The sequence below is a fragment of the Vipera ursinii genome, assembly GCF_947247035.1.
Source record: "Vipera ursinii genome assembly, chromosome: 5".
Lineage (NCBI taxonomy): Eukaryota > Metazoa > Chordata > Lepidosauria > Squamata > Viperidae > Vipera > Vipera ursinii.
The window spans coordinates 1929076-1949731 of record NC_139518.1 but is presented as its reverse complement, the minus strand read 5'-3'; the positions used below and the strand labels follow the sequence as shown (position 1 = coordinate 1949731).

General features: G+C 49.8%; 2 protein-coding genes across 6 annotated transcripts in view; one reads left to right on the top strand and one right to left on the bottom strand.

Annotated features, from left to right (window-relative positions):
* The window catches only part of LOC310641201 (transferrin receptor protein 1-like), a 546690-nt gene that overhangs the window by 335380 nt on the left and 190654 nt on the right, over positions 1-20656 (bottom strand). The window lies entirely within an intron of this gene.
* The window catches only part of LOC310641200 (lipoma-preferred partner homolog), a 124605-nt gene continuing 107812 nt past the window's right edge, over positions 3864-20656 (top strand). For 2 of the 5 annotated variants that reach the window (XM_083364063.1, XM_083364068.1), the window contains exons 1-2: positions 3867-3933; positions 16772-16863. The gene's annotated coding sequence lies outside the window, so the exon portion shown is untranslated. Of the gene's footprint in view, positions 3944-16771; positions 16864-20656 lie in introns of all 5 variants that reach the window. The other 3 variants (XM_083364064.1, XM_083364067.1, XM_083364066.1) reach the window with 3 other exon arrangements.

The following is a 20656-nucleotide window of genomic DNA, read 5'->3' as shown; positions in this document are numbered from 1 at the left end:
TATCATCAGCATACTGATGATACCCAACTCCAAAACCACGAATGATCTCACCCAGCAGTTTCATGTAGATGTTGAACAGGAGAGGCGAGAGAACCGACCCCTGAGGAACTCCACAAGCGAGAGGCCTCGCGGTCGACCTCTGCCCCCCTGCCAACACCGACTGCGAGCGTCCCAGGAGATAGGAGGAGAACCACTGAAAAACCGTGCCTCCCACTCCCAATCCCCTGAGACGCCGCAGCAGGATACCATGGTCGATGGTATCGAAAGCCGCTGAGAGGCCTAATAGGACTAGAACAGAGGAATATCCCCTATCCCGAGCCCTCCAGAGATCATTCACCAGCGCGACCAATGCCGTCTCCGTGCTGTACCCGGGCCTGAAGCCCGATTGGTACGGGTCTAGATAATCCGCTTCATCCAGGACCAGAGGGAGCTGATGCGCCACCACACTCTCGACAACCTTCGCAAGGAAGCGAAGGTTGGAGACCGGACGAAAGTTATTCAAAACAGCCGGGTCCAAGGCAGGCTTCTTGAGGAGAGGTCTCACCACCGCCTCTTTCAAGGCGGCGGGAAAAGTACCCTCACTCAAAGAGGCAGATATAACCGCCTGGAACCAGCCTCGTGTCCCCTCCCGGGCTGCATAAACCAGCCAGGAAGGGCACGGGTCCAATAAACATGTGGTGGAGCTCAGCCTCCCCATGATCCTGTCCACTTCCTCCGGAGTTACAGGATCGAACTCCTCCCAGGTAACATTGACAAGACCGCTCATGTCCTGATCGTCCGATACTGCCCAGTCGGAGTCCAGACCGGTCCGAATCCGAGCGATTTTGTCCGACAGATGTTGACTAAATTCCTCGGCACGCCCCTGCAAGGGTTCCTCACTCACCTCCTGATTAAGGAGGGAGCGGGTCACCCTAAACAGGGCGGCCGGGCGATTAAATAAAATAAATAAATAAATTTCTCACTTAGCAACATAAATTCTGGCCTTGTGGTTGTTAAGTCGAGGAATACCTGTACAGGAAGTCCTCAAATGAGGACCATTCATTCAAATTACCGTTCGACATTATAATGGCACTGAAGCAGGTGTCTTAAAACCAGTCCTCACACTTATGACCATTACAGTGACACCCCCCCCCCCCACGGCCACATGATCAAAATTCAGATGCTTGGCCACTGATTCACATTTATGACGGTCGAAGTGTCTCCCGGGGTCATGTGATCCCCTTTTGTGACCTTCTGACAAGCAATGTCAGAATGCGCTCCCACAGAGAAGGCCTCCTAAGGGTGCCGCCGTTCGGAGAATGCCGTCTGGTGGCTCCCAGGGGGAGGGCGTTCTCTGTGGGCGCGCCGGACCTATGGAACCGTTTACCGGTTGAGCTCCGGATGGTGCCCGACCTTCGCTCTTTCCGACGCGACCTAAAAACCTATCTGTTTGAACAATCCGGTCTGGTCTGACGGGTTCTGTTTTAATTATTGTTTTAATATAATTTATCTTCTGCATTTGGGCATTAGGGTTTAACTTATTTTCAATTTCTGTATTTGTATATTTTGATATTTATGTCACTGTTCACCGCCCTGAGTCCTTGGGGAGAAGGGTGGTATACAAATCAAATCAAATCAAAAAATCAATAAATCAATAAATAAATGTCAGAGGTAGAACGTTAAGAACCACATGACTCACTTAATGATTGTGCTGATCTGTTTAATGACTGCAGGGAAAAGGTTGTCAGACTGGATGCAACTCACTGAACAACTGCCTTGCTTAATGCATTGATGTTCTGATCCCGATTGTGGTCGTAAACCGAGCAGGGGGTTAGACTAGAAGACCTTAAGGTCCCTTCCAAGTCTGTTACTCTATTCGAACTACCTGTAACATGCCTGACTTTGCATGTTTCTGCATTCACATAACGCAGGGCATCCTAAATAAGAATCAGATGGGTTTGCCCAGGATGTGAAGACACCAACATAAACTAACCAAGATGGCAGGATGTTGGTGCGGTCAAATGTCAGGACTTCAGCTGACCCGGTTAAGCTGTCTATGTGAATGTCCTCAGTCCCTGCTTTTTTTTGCAGATACAGGATTGCCTCTCAGAGAACTGGAAAGGATACCAAAAGGTGCTTTTTGCAGGACGCCACTAGACTTTGAAGACGTTTCGCTTCTCATCCAAGAAGCTTCTTCAGCTGACTGGATAATGGGAAATGGAAGAATTTATATTTAGAACAGAATAGAATAGAATGGAGCTGGAAGGGACCCTGGAGGTCATCTAGTCCAGGGCTTTTCAACCTTTTCACCCATTGTACCACTTTTAGGATACGGCAACATCCGAGGACCACCAGTCGCCTAGCAAGGGGTCAAAAACTTGATGACCAAAAAAAAAAAAAAGGAAAAAAGTGATGAAGTACAGCTAGTCCTCGACTTACAACAGTTCGCTTAGTGACTGAAGTTACAATGGCACTGAAAAAAGCGCCCCCCCCCCCGCAAGCCACAGCCGAGCAAGACACCTGCCTGCCTGCCCAGTGGTGCTCTTCCTCCTGTCCGAGGTTTTCATGGTTGGGAGCATTTCTGTTGAGGATTGGCAGAGGGGGTGGAGTGGGGGGTGTTTGGTTTTTATTCCCCCCCCCCCCGTCTGATGTGGTTGCAGCAGGTTTGGGTCCCTTCACATGACCCGGGGACGCTGTGACCTTCATAAACATGAACCAGTTGCCAAGCATCTAAGTGTAAATCACAAGACCCTGGAGATGCTGCAACATTCCAGCTGATCGGTGCTTCTTCTGGGCTCAGCAGACGTGCCGGGATCGGTGCTGAGCTCCAGGTGGATCCTGGCGCTGATCCTGGCGCTTCCGCTGAGCCCCGACGGCCCTGCAGCTCCAGCCGTCTCTCGCTCAGGCTTGTGCAGTGCTGCCACTGGTTCAGCTCATTCCCCTCCCCTGCTACCACTTTCCTAGGATGGTTGCGTACCACCTGCCAGGTGCCCATGTACCACGGGTGGTACCCGTACCACTGGTTGGAAAGCCCTGAGCTAGTCCAACCCCTTGTTCAAGCAGGAGAACCTATACCGTCTCACACAGGTGAATATCCAGTCTTTCATTAAAAGTAGAGTAGAGTAGAGTAGAGTAGAGTAGAGTAGAGTAGAATAGAATAGAATAGAATAGAATAGAACAGAATAGAATAGAATAGAATAGAATAGAATAGAATAGAATAATAAGAGTTGGAAGGAACCTTAGACTTCTTGAGGCAAGCAGTTCCACTGACTAATTGTTCCTTAATTCCAGGTTGCTTCTCTCCTTGATTAGTTTCCATCCGTCGCTACCTGTCCTGCCTTCTGGTGCTTTGGGAATAAGGTGACCTGCCCCCCCCCCCCAGCCCGTCTTCTTTGTGGCAGCCCCTCAAATACTGGAAAAGCGCTATCGTGCCACCCCTAATCCTCCTTTTAATTACACCAAACATAAACTACTAGACGTTTGCAAACGACCAGCGAGCGGTCTGCAAGGCGTAGAAGACCTTCCCCTCCCCACCATCCGGCCAGAGCCGAAGAAGCTTCTGGGAGGAGGAGGGAAACGTCTTCCAAGGGAAAGGAAGAGAGCTGCAAAAAGCCGCGCCCCGAATCTCACCGGGGAGCAGACAGGCGGCACCCCTGCAGGCCAGCCTCCCGGGGGGGTGGACTACCGAGCCTATCGTTCCCAGCGACGGCGGGGAGCAAGAGCAGCGCAGAGGCAAGGCGCCTCCGGCGGGCGCCGGCTTGCAGAAGCGGGCAGAGCCTTCTCGGGACGAGCCAGCTCCTTCCCGCGGGCGGAGCGACGGCGAGGCAGGGCGGAGGCTGCGGGCGCCCTCCCGTCCGCCGTCGCCCGGCTCCTCCTTCTCGGCTGCCGCCGCCGCCGCCGCCGCGTCGCCGCCCGAGGCTCCCCGGGCCCCGCAGCCGCCTCCGCCCGGCGCAGGTACGGGCGCGTCTCCTCCCACCGTGCGCGCGGGCGAGCGGCGGGCGCCCGCTTGCAGATCCTCCGCCCTGCGGGGAGGGGAGAGGGGGAGGGGGGGCTGGCGGCTCTCTCCGGGAGGGGCTGCTGGTTAAGCGGGGGTGGGGGGTGGGGGGGGCGCGGGGGAGGCTGGGGGGCGCTCCGGGCTGCGGGGCGGTGGCAGGGCTGGCGCCCCTCCCCCCCTGCACCCCTCGGGTCGCCCCCTCCCCCGCAGCTTTGGGAAGGGGTTCCCCACGGAGAAAGCCCCCACCCCACCCGCGGCTCTGCCCAGCGCTGGGGCGGCCCTGCCCTTCCTTCTTCGCCTCGGGCAGGGAGCGGAGGCAAGGCGGGGAGGAGGAGGAGGAGCAAACGGGAGACGTTGGGGACTAGCGCCCTGCGAAGGCAGTTGAGGGACTGGAACCTGCCTGTCGTTTACCTACCTACCCACCCACCCACCCGCTACCTGTCCACCCGCTTCGCTTCCTAGCTGACCCCCTATCTACCTACCTACTCACTCATCTACCTACCTGCCCATCTGCCTACATGCCTACCTACCCAACTACCGGCCAACCTAGCCACTCACCTACCCGCCCCTCCACTTGCCTAGTTCCCTACCTATTCACCCACCCACCTACCTGTCTGTCTACTTATCTGCCCACCTGCCTACCTACTTACCTGCCCGCCTACCTACCCACCTACCTGCCCATCCACTTTCCTAGCTCCTTACCTATTTGGCGGGGAGGAGGAGGAGCAAACGGGAGACGTTGGGGACTAGCACCGTGCAAAGGCAGTTGAGGGACTGGAACCTCTCTCTCTTACCTACTTACCCACCCACCCACTACCTGTCCACCCACTTAGCTTCCTAGCTGACTATCTGCCTACATGCCTACCTACCCAACTACCGGCCAACCTATCCACTCACCTACCTGCCCCACCACTTGCCTAGTTCCCTACCTATTCACCCACCCACCTACCTGTCTGTCTACTTTTCTGCCCGCCTGCCTATCTACTTACCTGCCCGCCTACCTACCCACCTACCTGCCCATCCACTTTCCTAGCTCCTTACCTATTCACCCGCTCACCTGCCTACCTACCTGCCTTCCTAAGCTACCTACTTACCTTACCTACCCACCCATCCACTTATCCACCCAGCCAGCCACTCAGCCGCCTACATACAGGTTGTCCTCGACTTACGATCATAATCAAGCCCAACATTTCTGTTGCTGAGTGAGACATTTGTTAAGTGAATTTTGCCCCATCTTACGACCTTGTTTGGTAAGTGAATCACTGCAGTTGTTAAATGGGTCACACAGTCGTTAAGTGAACCTGCCTTCTTCACTGACTTTGCGTGTCAGAAGGTCGTCAATGGGGATCACGTGACACCACCCCCCTCCGGGACACTGCAACCGTCATAAATATGAGTCAGCCACCAAGCATCTGAATTTTGATCATGTGACCCTGGGGGAATGCTGCGACGGTCGTAAGTGTGGAAACACTTTCCGTGTCGTCGTAACTACAAACAGTCGCTACACAAACTGTTGTAAATCGAGGACAATCTGTACGTGTCTACACACCCACCTACCTAACCACTTACAACATGGTTAATTCAGGCCAGACACGATTTGGGGATGTTCCAGCCAAGAGTGGGAACTTAAGGGGTGGGGGGCAGAATCCTGATCTCCAATGCTGGCTTGATAGTTTCCTAATTCCTCACCCACTCCCCAAATATCAGAAGAGCCAGATTCTACCCCTAGAATTGAGACGGGCAACCCACGAGGAAGGAATCTGCGTCTGTTGCGGTTGCATTCACACAACATGCTTGGCCAGGTTCCCAAACCAGTTCAGAAAACTAAGGTTAAAGCTAACCTAAGTTTATGTCCACATACTAGCAGTCCTTGACCTACATGACCACCATTGGGGGGGCACAATTTCCATTGCTAAGCAAGACGGTTGTTAATTGAGCCGTGCCGAATTTTATGTATTTTTGCCGGGGTTGTTTTAAGCCAGGGGTTTTCAAAGTTGGCCTTTTTATGACTTGTGGACTTCAACTCCCAGAATTCCTCAGCCAGGCTAGCTGAGGAATTCTGGGAGTTGAAGTCCAAGAGTCATGAAGGGGCTTAGTTCCTCCATGCTGGCTGAGGAATTCTGGGAGTTGAACTCCGCAAGTCATGAAGGGGCCAAAGTTCCCCCACACTGGCTGTGGAATTCTGGGAGTTGAAGTCCTCAAGTCATGAAGGGGCCAAAGTTCCCCCACACTGGCTGTGGAATTCTGGGAGTTGAAGTCCGTGAGTCATGAGGGGGCCATAGTTCCCCCACGCTGGCTGAGGAATTCTGGGAGTTGAAGTCCTCAAGTCATGAAGGGGCCAAAGTTCCCCCACGCTGGCTGAGGAATTCTGGGAGTTGAAGTCCTCAAGTCATGAAGGGGCCAAAGTTCCCCCACACTGGCTGTGGAATTCTGGGAGTTGAAGTCCGCGAGTCATGAAGGGGCTTAGTTCCCCCACATTGGCTCAGGAATTCTGGGAGTTGAAGTCCGCGAGTCATGAAGGGGCCATAGTTCCCCCATGCTGGCTGAGGAATTCTGGGAGTTGAAGTCCGTGAGTCCTGAGGGGGCCATAGTTCCCCCACGCTGGTTGAGGAATTCTGGGAGTTGAAGTCCTCAAGTCATGAAGGGGCCAAAGTTCCCCCACACTGGCTGTGGAATTCTGGGAGTTGAAGTCCGCGAGTCATGAAGGGGCTTAGTTCCCCCATGTTGGCTCAGGAATTCTGGGAGTTGAACTCCGCGAGTCATGAAGGGGCCATAGTTCCCCCATGCTGGCTGAGTAATTCTGGGAGTTGAAGTCCATGAGTCATGAAGGGGCTTAGTTCCTCCATGCAGGCTGTGGAATTCTGGGAGTTGAAGTCCGTGAGTCATGAGGGGGCCATAGTTCCCCCACGCTGGCTGAGGAATTCTGGGAGTTGAAGTCCTCAAGTCATGAAGGGGCCAAAGTTCCCCCACGCTGGCTGAGGAATTCTGGGAGTTGAAGTCCTCAAGTCATGAAGGGGCCAAAGTTCCCCCACACTGGCTGTGGAATTCTGGGAGTTGAAGTCCGCGAGTCATGAAGGGGCTTAGTTCCCCCACATTGGCTCAGGAATTCTGGGAGTTGAAGTCCGCGAGTCATGAAGGGGCCATAGTTCCCCCATGCTGGCTGAGGAATTCTGGGAGTTGAAGTCCGTGAGTCCTGAGGGGGCCAAAGTTCCCCCACACTGGCTGTGGAATTCTGGGAGTTGAAGTCCGCGAGTCATGAAGGGGCTTAGTTCCCCCATGTTGGCTCAGGAATTCTGGGAGTTGAACTCCGCGAGTCATGAAGGGGCCATAGTTCCCCCATGCTGGCTGAGGAATTCTGGGAGTTGAAGTCCGTGAGTCCTGAGGGGGCCATAGTTCCCCCACGCTGGCTGAGGAATTCTGGGAGTTGAAGTCCTCAAGTCATGAAGGGGCCAAAGTTCCCCCACACTGGCTGTGGAATTCTGGGAGTTGAAGTCCGCGAGTCATGAAGGGGCTTAGTTCCCCCATGTTGGCTCAGGAATTCTGGGAGTTGAAGTCCATGAGTCATGAAGGGGCTTAGTTCCTCCATGCAGGCTGTGGAATTCTGGGAGTTGAAGTCCGTGAGTCATGAGGGGGCCATAGTTCCCCCACGCTGGCTGAGGAATTCTGGGAGTTGAAGTCCTCAAGTCATGAAGGGGCCAAAGTTCCCCCACACTGGCTGTGGAATTCTGGGAGTTGAAGTCCGCGAGTCATGAAGGGGCTTAGTTCCCCCACATTGGCTCAGGAATTCTGGGAGTTGAAGTCCGCGAGTCATGAAGGGGCCATAGTTCCCCCATGCTGGCTGAGGAATTCTGGGAGTTGAAGTCCGTGGGTCCTGAGGGGGCCAAAGTTCCCCCACACTGGCTGTGGAATTCTGGGAGTTGAAGTCCGCGAGTCATGAAGGGGCTTAGTTCCCCCATGTTGGCTCAGGAATTCTGGGAGTTGAACTCCGCGAGTCATGAAGGGGCCATAGTTCCCCCATGCTGGCTGAGGAATTCTGGGAGTTGAAGTCCATGAGTCATGAAGGGGCTTAGTTCCTCCATGCAGGCTGTGGAATTCTGGGAGTTGAAGTCCCCCAGTCATAAAAGGGCCAAGTTTGAAGACCCCTGTTTGAAGTCCATCATGTGATCATTAAGCAAGTCCTGCTTTGTGGTGGAAGCCAGATGACGGCCATGTCACTCCGGGATGCTGAAACCGTTGTAAATACACCCCAGTGGCCAAGCGCCTTACATTTTGTGCCCATGACCGTGGGGAACGTCGCCGGTCGTATGTCAGGACCAGACCTAAGCCACTTTTCTCAATTACGGTCACTGAATGAATGCACTTCTTCTGGAAAGATTGGGAAGCCAGCATGTTTTGTGTTGTCGTGTTTTTTTTCCTTTCCTCTTTTTTTCATTCTGCACTCCCCCCCCTCCTTTTAAAAATCTTCATTTTCACCGGATTTTACCTTATAATAAATCTCCGTCAAAACACAAATGAGAGGGAAAAAAATATATATATAATAACTTGCAAATCCTGCTGAACGGGTAAAAGAGGGCGGTGGCAGGCCCAACTCATCCTGGCTTAGCGGCCCGGAAAAAATCTCGGCCTCTTTGCGGTTGATGGATTTTAAAACATGATGTTGGATTGTTTTGGTTTGGGTTGGGTTTTTTTTTGTTGTTGTTGTTGTTTTGTGTTTGGTCTTCTGACCTGGTTTGCTCCTTTCCTCTTGCAAACGGAAACGGAAGTCAGAGCTGGGCGGAAACTGGAATGCTTGGATTGCTGGGGGGGGAGGAGGGGGGCTGGGGGGGAAGTGGATTTTGGAATTCAGGAGTGCTGAGAAGATGCTGTGTGTGTGTGTGTGTGTGTGTGTGTGTGTGTGTGTGTGTGTGTGTTGATGCATACTGATAGTCGTCAATCAATCAATCAGCTGGAAGGGACCTTGGAAGTCATCTAGTCCAACCCCCTGCCCAGGCAGGAAACCCTATACCAGGGGTAGGCAACCTTGGCTCTTTTATGACTCGTGGACCTCAACTCCCAGAATTCCTGAGCCAGCCACGCTGAGGGGAAAGGGAGAGGTTTCCAAGCTGAGCCATGCTGGCTCAGGAATTCTGGGAGTTGAAGTCCACGAGTCATAACGGGGCCATCGTTCCCCCATGCTGGCTGAGGAATTCTGGGAGTTGAAGTCCACAAGTCATGAGGGCGCCATGGTTCCCCCACACTGGCTGAGGAATTCTGGGAATTGAAGTCCATAAGTTATGAAGGGGCCATCGTTCCCCCACGCTGACTCAGGAATTCTGGGAGTTGAAGTCCACCAGTCATGAGGGGGGCATAGTTCCCCCACGCTGGCTGAGGAATTCTGGGAGTTGAAGTCCGCAAGTCATGAAGGGGTCATAGTTCCCCCATGCTGGCTGAGGAATTCTGGGAGTTGAAGTCCACAAGTCATGAGGGGGCCATGGTTCCCCCACACTGGCTGAGGAATTCTGGGAATTGAAGTCCATAAGTTATGAAGGGGCCATCGTTCCCCCACGCTGACTCAGGAATTCTGGGAGTTGAAGTCCACCAGTCATAAAAGAGCCAAGGTTGCCTACCCCTGGCCTAGGGCAAGGCCCCTTCATGACTGGTGGACTTCAACTCCCAGAATTCCTGAGCCAGCCACGCTGAGGGGAAAGGGAGAGGTTTCCAAGCTCAGCCATGCTGGCTCAGGAATTCTGGGAGTTGAAGTCCACCAGTCATAAAAGAGCCAAGGTTCCCCACCCTTGCCCTATGCCATTTCAGTCACCTGTCCTCAGAGTACAGGTAGTTCTTGCCCTATCCCATTTCAGGCAAATGGCTGTCCAGTCTCTTCTTAAAAACTTCCAGTGTTGGAGCATTCACCACTTCTGGAGGCAAGGAGTTCCACTGGTTAATTTACGGGCAGTCCTTCGGACCACAACCCAGTCCCAAATTTCCGTTGCTAAGCGAGACGTTTCTTGAGTGACGTGTGCCCCACTTGGCGATTTTTCTTGCCACGGTCCTTAAGCGAATCACTGCAGTTGTGAAGTGAGCAACAGGGTTTCTTAAGCTTTCCGCGTCGGCTTTGCTTTTCAGAAGGTCGCAAAAGGGCGTGACACACACCCCTCCGCCCCCCCGGGAGATGCTGCGACTCGTCATAAATACGAGCCAGTTGCCAAGCATCCCGAATGTAAATCACGTGACCGCGGGGGGGGGGGGGAACGGACGTAAGTGTGAAAAAGGGTCAGCGGTCACTTTTTTTCCATGCTGTTGTAACGGATTGGTCACTAAGCGCAGTGCTGTAAGTCGAGGACTAACTGCAGGCCAGGTCCAAGGACCGAACGCATCCGGACCCCTCCCTTCCAAGGGCAGAGACACAGACACGCATGCACACACGTTTCCCACATGTGTGCAACACACACTGGCAAAAGGCCTCAGAGAGAGAGGAAGAATGGAATGCTTGGAACAGGATTGCTTCATTTTGAACCGGGAAGATTTTCTCCTGCAAGGCTCAATGCCCTAATATGGGGCTTTCTCCAAAGTTCGTCGCCGCTTTGCACACTTGCGAAGCTCCAGCTGTGTCAGCATGCGCTCGGCATTCGTAACAGGCTGCGCATTCCCTCCCTGGCCGTTTGCACAGAATAACAGAGCTGGAAGGATCTTTGGAGGTCATCTAGTCCAGCCCTCTGCTCATGCAGGAGACCCCTATACCAGTGATGGCGAACCTTTTAGAGACCGAGTGCCCAAACTGGAACCCAAAACCTACTTATGTGTCGTCGGGTGCCGGGTGGGCATGGCCCATTGGGTGGGCGTGGCTGCCGTGGTAACGGCAGACTGGGTGGGACTAAAAAGTTCAATCAATCAATTCCAACTTTGCAAGATCTTTTTTTTCCCCACGAGAAGTTGAAATTGATTGACTGAATCTTTTGGTTTTATTTTGCACATGGCGGCGGAGGCCTAAAGCAAAAAGGTTTTATAAAACCCGCCTGAAGGCCTAGGACTGGGGCGACAGTGCGCGTGCCCACAGAGAGGGCTCTGCGTGCCACCTGTGGCACCCGTGCCACAGATTCGCCACCACGGCCCTACACAAGTCTCTTCTTAAAAACCTCGAGTGATGGCGCGCCCACGATTTCTGGAAGCAACCACTTCCATTATTTAATTGTCCTCCTGTCGGGAAATCTCTCCTTAGTTCCAGAATATAGAATAACAAGAGTTGGAAGGGACCCTGGAGGTCTTCTAGTCCAGCCCCCTGCTCAAGCAGGAAAGCCTGTACCAATTCAGTCAAAGGCCTGCCTGTCTGGGTCCCTTCTTGAAAACCTCCAGTGTTGAAGTAGCCACACAATCTCTTTCCAGGATCTGCAGGCCGCATAGCCAGACGATGTTTTCATCCCAGGGGCAGAGAGAGAGAGAGAGCCGTGACTGCAAATGGAAAAAAATATTAAAAAACTATGAAAACTAAAGGGAAACCTGGCATCAGTTATGACTCTTCAGACTGAGGTAGGGTGGTGCCACTGAGGGTATGAAGATGGGATCCAAGACTGGGAGCGCTAATCTCCTGATGTGCATTCATATCAGGACAAATTTGTTTGGGCAAATTTATTTATTTATTTATTTATTGAGTAGAGTAGAGTAGAATAAAATAGAATAGAATAATGAGGAATAGAATAGAATAGAATAGAATAGAATAGAATAGAATAGAATAGAACAGAACAGAACAGAACAGAACAGAACAGAATAGAATAGAATAGAATAGAATAGAATAGAGAATAGAATAGAATAGAATAGAATAGAATAGAATAGAATAGAATAGAAAATGGAATGGAATGGAATAGAATAGAATAGAATAGAATAGAATAATGAATAGAATAGAATAGAATAGAATAGAATAGAATAGAATAGAATAGAATGAATAGAATAGAATAGAATAGAATAGAATAATGAGGAATAGAATAGAAGAATAGAATAGAATAGAATAATGAGGAATAGAATAGAATAGAACAGAATAACACAGTTGGAAGGGACCTTGGAGGTCTTCTAGTCCAACCCCCCTGCTCAAAGCAGGAGACCCTATGCCATTTCAGACAAATGGCTGTCCAGTCCTTTCTTGAAAATCTCCAGTGATGGAGCACCCACACCTGGTGGCAAGCAGTTCCGCTGGTTAATTGTTCTCCGTGTTCAGAAATTCCTCCTTAGTTCCAGGTTGCTTCTCTCCTTGATTAGTTAACATCCGTTGCTTCTTGTCCTGCCTTCAGGCGCTTTGGAGGATAGCTTGACTTCTGGAGGCAAGAAGTTCCACTGGTTAATCGGTCTCACTGTCAGGAGGTTTCTCCTTAATTTGCTTCACAGCTGTGTGATTCACTTAACAACTGTGGCAAAAAGGTCATAAAATCAGGCTTGGCTAATTTAACAACTACAGTACCTTGATCAGCAATGAAAATTCTGTTGCCAGTTTTGGTTGTAAGAGAAGGACTATTTTTTTCCTCTAATTCAGGGGTCTTCAAACTTGGCCCTTTTATGACTTGTGGACTTCAACTCCCAGAATTCCTCAGTGAGGCATGCTGGCTGAGGAATTCTGGGAGTTGAAGTCCACAAGTCATAAAAGGACCAGGTTTCAAAAGACCCCCTGCTCTCGTTAAAAGAGTCAATTTTGCCATCTCTACTAACTCCATTTAATTCTTCCCTTTTCAGTTATCTTTTAACAGAGGAGTCCTGCTAGCCCAAATAGGGATCCTTTTATTTAAGAGAATAACAGAAGAGTTGGAAGGGACCTTGGAGGTCATCTAGTCCAACCCACTGCTCAAGCAGGAGACCCTGTACCATTTCGGACAAATGGCTGTCCGGTCTCTTCTTAAAAACTTCCAGTGTTGGAGCATTCACAGCTTCTGGAGGCAAGGAGTTCCACTGGTTAATGGTCCTCACTGTCAGGAAGTTTCTTCTTAGTTCCAGGTTGCTTCTGTCCTCGATTAATTTCTCCATCCGTTGCTTCTTGTCCTGCCTTCAGGTGCTTTGGAGTAGAGCTTGACTCCCTCTTCTTTGGGGCAGCCCCTGAGATATTGGAAGGATGCTATCATTTTACGTCTCTTTGTTAGATGAAAAGGCACTAACAAAGGACTGCAATTGGCTTTTGGAAAAAAAAAGCATCTTTGGAGCGCATGAAAAGCATGTGCAAAGTCAGCTGCTCATGCTTGACTTGAATAACAAACTGCTTGCAATGCTTTTGTCACTGTTTCAGAGGAATCTGGACAGTCATTTGTCTGAAATGGTATAGGGTTTCCTGCCTTAGCAGGGGGTTGGACTAGATGACCTCCAAGGTTCCTTCCAACTTCTTCTTCTTCTTCTTCTTCTTCTTCTTCTTCTTCTTCTTCTTCTTCTTCTTCTTCTTCTTCTTCTTCTTCTTCTTCTTCTTCTTCTTCTTCTTATTATTATTATTATTATTATTATTATTATTATTATTATTATCTCTCTTTTCTTGGCAAAGCCAAGGGGGAAAACAGATTCTCTGAACAATGGTACTATGAACTTAATACCTGCAGCAATTCACTTATCAGCTGTGGCTGGAACACTTAATCCACGTCTCACTTAGCAATGGAAATTTTGGGCCACATTGTGGCCGTAAGTTGAGGGCTGCTTGTATAAGGCAGGATAAAAATCTAATCCATATATAATATTAAATGAGATTCAAGGTGCTGGTGATGACCTATAAAGCCCTAAATGGCTTGGGTCCGGGATATTTGAGGGAACACCTGCTGCCGGCATCGAGCTCCCTTCGTCCAGTGCGCTCCCACAGGGAGGGTCTTCTCAGGGTGCCGCCGGTAAGAGATTGCCGGCGGGCAACACCCAGGGGGAGGGCCTTCTCTGTGGGTGCGCCTGCCCTGTGGAACCAGCTGCCCGTGGAGCTTAGGACTGCCCCAGATTTTCGTTCATTTTGCCGGGACCTGAAGACCTGGCTCTTTGAGCTTTCCGGCCAGGACTGAGAATTTTTAATTTTTAACTTATTGTAATTGGGTTTTTTAATCAGAGTTATAGGGGTTTTAGATTTTTAATCAAGGATAATTTAATCTATTTTAATTGTTATTAACTTTTTGAATTGTAATGTTGTTTTAATTGCCTTGTGAACCGCCCTGGGTCCTACGGGAGAAGGGCAGTATATAAGTTCAATCAATCAATCAATCAATCAATCAATCAATCAATAATTATTTGGAAGGGACCTTGGAGGTCATCTAGTCCAACCCCCTTGCTCAGGCAGGAAACCCTATATATATAAAAAAGGTGGAATCCCGGTTTCCTCTTGCAAGATCTTCCGGTTGAATTTGTGCCCTTTCCGATGGACAGGATTTATTTGACTTTTTTTTTCTTTTTACCAGCATAGAAACTCAGGAGGACCTGGAAGGGTCTCTAGAGATCATCCAGTCCAGCCTGCTGGGTGATTCACAAGCCACAGTTCCGTTCAGCCCCACTTAACCCACTTAAAAATCCCAAAGCCAGGTCGCTTTCTTTGCTGTGAAACAACTTCACAAGGTTGGGAGTTTTTCCTAATATGTCACAGATTTGGACCCCCCCCCCCCGGGTTTGCCAAAGGCTTCTCAAGCCTTTTATAGTTAGGTTTATTTCGCTGTTGTTGTTTTTTTAAATGCACATTTAAAACCGGTGCAAAAAAAAAAAGGTTTGGCTGACTCGCCAAGGATTCGAGGGTTCAAAGGCGCCCCTTGCTCAAAGACAACCCTTGGAAAAGGGCAGGAGGGCTGCGTTGCTATTTAGACAGCTGCTTCTAGGCCTACGGACACAACGGGGGCCAGAAGCTTTAAGGCGGTTGTTAAGTGAGTCGCCTCCAATCTTATGGGCTATTTGCACCGTTGTTAAGCGAAGCGCTGCAGTTGTTAAGGGAAATCACACGCTGGCTAAGGGAATGCAGCCTCTCCCAATCTCTTGTCTTTTCAGAAGCTGGCTGGGAACGGTTGGGGTTAAAACACAAGACTAGAAACTGGGCAATGGAGACTTCTAGGCCCACCTTAGGTATGAAAGCCAGCTGGGTGACTTTGGACCAATCGCCAGGAGACGGTGAGTTCTAGTCCCGCCTTAGGCATGAAAGCCAGCTGGGTGACTCACCAGGAGACGGGGAGTTCTAGTCCCGCCTTAGGCATGAAAGCCGGCTGGGTGACTTTGGGCCAATCACCAGGAGACGGAGAGTTCTAGTCCCACCTTAGGCACGAAAGCCGGCTGGGTGACTTTGGGCCAATCGCCAGGATTGCCATCCCCCTTTTTTTGGCCGTTGGACATGGGGTGCGCAGAACTCCCTTGGGAAGGGAAGGGAGGCGGGTGCATTTATTGGCCTCAAATCAACCAATGAGACAGAACGTGGGATTGTCGCTTTCAAGGAGAATCTTCGTAGCTCAGGGTTCAAATAAGCAGTCCCGGACGCTCTCTGAGCTGGGTGGTTTCCTTCCAGACCTTTCGTGACCCAACTAGGGAACATCATCAGTGCTAGAAGAGAGTGAGTTTGTGAGGAGGAGGAAGAGGCAGTGGAGGAGGAGGAGGAGGAGGAAGAGGAGGAGGAGGAGGAGGACTGGGAAGTCCTTGATGCTCTCTGAGCTGGGTGGTTTTCTTGCAGACATTTCATGACCCAACTAGGTAACTTCATCAGTGCTAGAAGGGAAGGGGCTTTGCAGAGAAAAGGAGGAGGAGGAGGAGGGGACTGTGGGGTCCTTGGTGCTCTCTGAGCTGGGTGGTTTTCTTGTGGACGTTTCATGACCCAGCTAGGGAACAACATCAGTGCTCCAAGGGGATGGTGTGTGAGGAGGAGGAGGACGATGACTGTGGGGGTTTTGGTGCTGTCTGAGGGTGGTGGTTTCCTTGCAGACCCCACTAGGGAACCCCATCAGTGGAAGTGGGGAGGAGGCTTTGTTCTCACTTTATCCTCTAGGGCACAGGTCTGCAACCCGCGGCTCCGGAGCCGCATGCGGCTCCCAGTCCTCTGCCATGTGCAGTCCAAAAAAAAAAAAAGGTGGGACTAAAAAAGTTCAACCAATCAATTCACAAATGCAGGGTAGGTGCATATCTCGCCTTGGCTCCACTCTTCAGCCAAACCCTGTTCTGCGCATGCGTGCATGTATGCGCATGCGCACGCATTTTTTGCGGCTCCCAGTTTTTCCTTTTGTGAGGGAACCGGTTCCGAGTGGCTCTTTCACTCTTTCAGGTTGCTGACCCCTGGGCTAGTGGTTTGCCCTGTCATTTTTGACGGAAGTCGTCTTGGTGATTTTTGGTTTGGCTGTTTACTATTAACTTGTCTGTGCACTTTCTTGATTGGCGTATCGTTTTCCTTCTCGACCGTCGGTCTGAGGTTCATCTTGGCGTTAAATCGCTGCTCATCCAGGGGCCGGTTGCTGGTGAAGAGTTGGGGTTGCTGGTGTTTGGGTCTTTTTTGTCGCCTCTTTGGCCCGTGGATTGTCTTCCTTTTGCACAACTGTGTTGAGGTCGCCACCCTCTATGGTGGGCCAATTGGTCAGAGTGCCAGGCTTCCGGGAATTCTCCCTCCCCTTTGCACCACCCTCCTTGCGAATTTCTCCAGGATTGCGTGCAAAGGAGGGGTGGACTTCAACTCCCAGAATTCCCCCACAGCTGGTGAATTCCTCGCCCTTTGCGCCACCCTTCTTGTGAATTTCTCCAGGATTGCGTGCGAAAGAGAGGCGGACGTCAAAACTCCCAGAATTCCCCAACCAGTTGCTTTCGGATGGCACTTTTAGCTTTAGAGTTGCGTGTTCAGACACCGTTTCTCTCTCCCCCGCTCCCCAGGGCTGCGAGAGGGACCCCCCAACTGGGTGGCTTGAGGAAGGGGACACCTACCCAGGCTGCATCCTCGCCCAACTGACAGACAGATCCAGTCGGTAAGTGGACCCACTTGGGCTGCGCGTTTGATTCGCTAGTAGGCAATGCCGTTGCTCGTCGTCCGATTGAGATGTCTCTGTGCTTTCCTGGGAACATGCAGTCCTTGACGTATGACCACTTTTTTAGTGACCGTTTGCACTTGTAACAGCGCTGAAAAAATTTGCTTCTTCTGCTTTCAAGGTGCTTTGGAGAATAGGTGGAAACCCCCCTCTTCTTCGTGGCAGCCCCCCAAGTATTGGAAGATGCCACCGTGTCACCCCCACACGTCCTTCTCTTCATTAGATAATAATATAATAATAATAATAATAATAATAATAATAATAATAATAATAATAATAATAATAATAATAAAGTTGGAAGGGACCTTGGAGGTCATCTAGTCCTACCCCCTGCTCAGGCAAGAAACCCTATACCATTTCAGGCAAATGACTGTCCAATCTCTTCTTAAAAACTTCCAGTGTTGGAGCTTTCACCGCTTCTGGAGGCAAGGAGTTCCACTGGTTAATTGTTCTCACTGTCAGAAAATTCCTCCTTAGTTCCAGGTTGCTTCTCTCCTTGATATACAGGTAGTCCTCAACTTACGACCACAGCCGAGCCCAAAATTTATGTTGCTAAGCGAGACATCAGTTAACTTGGTTTTGCCCCCTTTTGCGACCTTCCTGGCAGATGGTCATTAAGCGAATCACTGCAGTGTTTCAGTTAGCAACACGGTTGTTAAGTGAATCCGGCTTCCCCCATCGACTTTGTTTGTCAGAAGGTCGTAAAAGGGGATCGCGTGACACACACACACCCCGGGACGCTACGACCGTCATAAATAGGAGTCATTTGCCAAGCGTCTGACTTTTCATCGCGTGACTGTAGAGATACTGCAGTGGTCATAAGGGTGAAAAACGGTCGTAGGTCACTTTTCCCAGTGATGCTGTGACTTTGAACGGTCGCTAAATGGACTGCTGTAAGTCAGGGGACTAGCTGGAACCAATTCCTGCTGCCGTTCTTCGTACGTCTTAGCCTCCAGTCCCTGAATCGTCTTTGTTGCTCTTCTCTGCATTCTTTCTAAAGCAGGGGGGGGTGTCTTCAAACTTGGGAACTTTAAGACTCGTGGACTTCAACTCCCAGAATTCCCTAGCCAGCTGGCTGGGGAATTCTGGGAGTTGAAGTCCACGAGTCTTAAAGTTCCCAAGTTTGAAGACCCGTGTTCTAAAGAGTCTCAACATCCTTTTTTTTTTAATGTTGTGGCAACTTGGACAACCTCCATCTTTGGACCAATCTGGACTTAAGGGACATATGTGCTTCTTCACATGTGTGCAAGGATCCAGGAGTAGAGCGGAGACCAATCCTGGCTTGTCGGAAGTCCAAAGTGGGTCTCCCATTTTGCTTTTCCTTGCAAAATATGAAAACTCTTCTTTGTCCTGCCTGTGTCTCTGTCTCTCTGTCTCTCTCTGTCTCTCTCTCTCTCTCTCACACACACACACACAAACATAGAATAGGAGAAATATAGAATAGAACAGAATAATGAATAGAACAGAATAGAATAGAATAGAATAGAATAGAAAATGGAATAGAATAGAATAGAATAGAATAGAAGAAATAAGAAAATAATAATAGAATAGAATAGAATAGAATAAGAAATAGAATAGAATAGAAGGAATGTAGAATAGAATAGAATAGAATAGAATAGAATAGAATAGAATAGAAGAAATAAGAAAATAATAATAGAATAGAATAGAATAAATAGAATAGAATAGAATAGAATAGAATAGAATAGAATAGAATAGAATAGAATAGAATAGAATAGAATAACGGAATAGAATAGAATAGAATAGAATAGAATAGAATTACGGAATAGAATAGAATAGAATAGAATAGAATAGAATAGAATTATGGAATAGAATAGAATAGAATAGAATAGAATAGAATAGAATAGAATAGAATAGAATAGAATAGAATAGAATAGAATAGAATAGAATAGAATAGAATAGAGTTATGGAATAGAATAGAATAGAATAGAATAGAATAGAATAGAATAGAATTACGGAATAGAATAGAATAGAATAGAATTACGGAATAGAATAGAATAGAATAGAATAGAATAGAATAGAGAAAAAGAATAGAATAGAGGAGAGGAGAGGAGAGGAGAAGAGAAGAGAAGAGAAGAGAAGAGAATAACAGAGTTCGAAGGGACCTTGGAGGTCATCTAGTCCAACCCCCTGCTTAGGCAGGAAACCCTATCCCATTTCAGACAAATGGTTGTCTAGTCTCTTCTGGAAAATGTCCAGGGATGGAGCATTCACAGCTTCTGGAGGAAAACTTCTGTTCCACTGATTTCATTGTTCTCCCTGTCAGGAAATTTAATTCCAGGTTGCTTCTCTCCTTGATTCCTTTCCACCCGTGGCTTCTTCTCGTCTGGCCTTCAGGGGCTTTCGGGAAGAGGTGGAAACCGCCCCCCACCCCTTCTTTGGGGCAGCCCCTCAAACCCTGGAAAACTGCTATCGTGGCGCCCCCTAATCCTTCTTGTCATTAAATGAGACACCCCCGATTCCAGCAGGCGTTCTTTATCCTTTTTAGCCTCCAGTGAGGTTCTCCGCCCTCGGGCCGAGCCCCAAGATCTGGGAGAAGATCAGAAGGTCCCTTGGCCAGCGGAGTTTGGCCATATATGGCCAAATCTAACATCTCCTGCCTCTTTGCCTCCAGACCCGATAAGTGGGTGGTTGGAAGGAAAGCAGTTCTCTGACCCACCCCCCAGCCATCTTGGCTTCTCCAACTTCTTCCTGCTGAGAATCTGCATTCCTGAAATTTCAGCTCCTGGGGGGTTGTTTTTTGGAGCGTTTTGTGTTTTCTGAGCTTGGAGATTCTTTTTTCATCCTGGGCCACCCACTGGTGGTCTCCGGGTGCTTTCCTGGCGCATAGAACAGAGCCCTTCCTCCTGACGTTGTGCTGCATGGAGGTGGGGGGGGGGGTGGAATTGTTCAGTCAAGCGGAATAGGGCTGGAAGGGACCTGGGAGGTCATCTAGTCCAACCCCCCGCTCAAGCAGGAGATCCTGTATCATTTTGGACAAGTGCCTGTCAAAGCCTACGAAGGAAGGAAGGAAGGAAGGAAGGAAGGAAGGAAGGAAGGAAGGAAGGAAGGAAGGAATAACAGAGTTACAAGGGACCTGAGAGGTCATCTAGTCCAACCCCCAGCTCAAGCCGGAGGCCCTGTACCATTTCAGACAAGTGCCTGTCTCTTCTTAAAAGCCTACGAAGGAAGGAAGGAAGGAAGGAAGGAAGGAAGGAAGGAAGGAAGGAAGGAAGGAAGGAAGGAAGGAATAACAGAGTTACAAGGGACCTCAGAGGTCATCTAGTCAAACCCCCAGCTCAAGCCGGAGGCCCTGTACCATTTCAGACAAGTGCCTGTCTCTTCTTAAAAACCTACGAAGGAAGGAAGGAAGGAAGGAAGGAAGGAAGGAAGGAAGGAAGGAAGGAAGGAAGGAAGGAAGGAAGGAATAACAGAGTTACAAGGGACCTCAGAGGTCATCTAGTCCAACCCCCTGCTCAAGCAGGAGATCCTGTATCATTTTGGACAAGTGCCTGTCTCTTCTTAAAAGCCTTCGAAGGAGGGAAGGAAGGAAGGAAGGAAGGAAGGAAGGAGAGGGAGTGGGAGGGAGGGAGGAGAGGGAGAGAGAGAGAAAAGGAAGGAAGGAAGAACAGAGTTCGAAGGGCCCTTGGAGGTCCTCCCAGGGTCACGTGATCCCCTTTTGTGACCTCCTCCAGCCAGATTCCCGCAGGCAAAGTCAAAGCAGGAAGCTGGATTT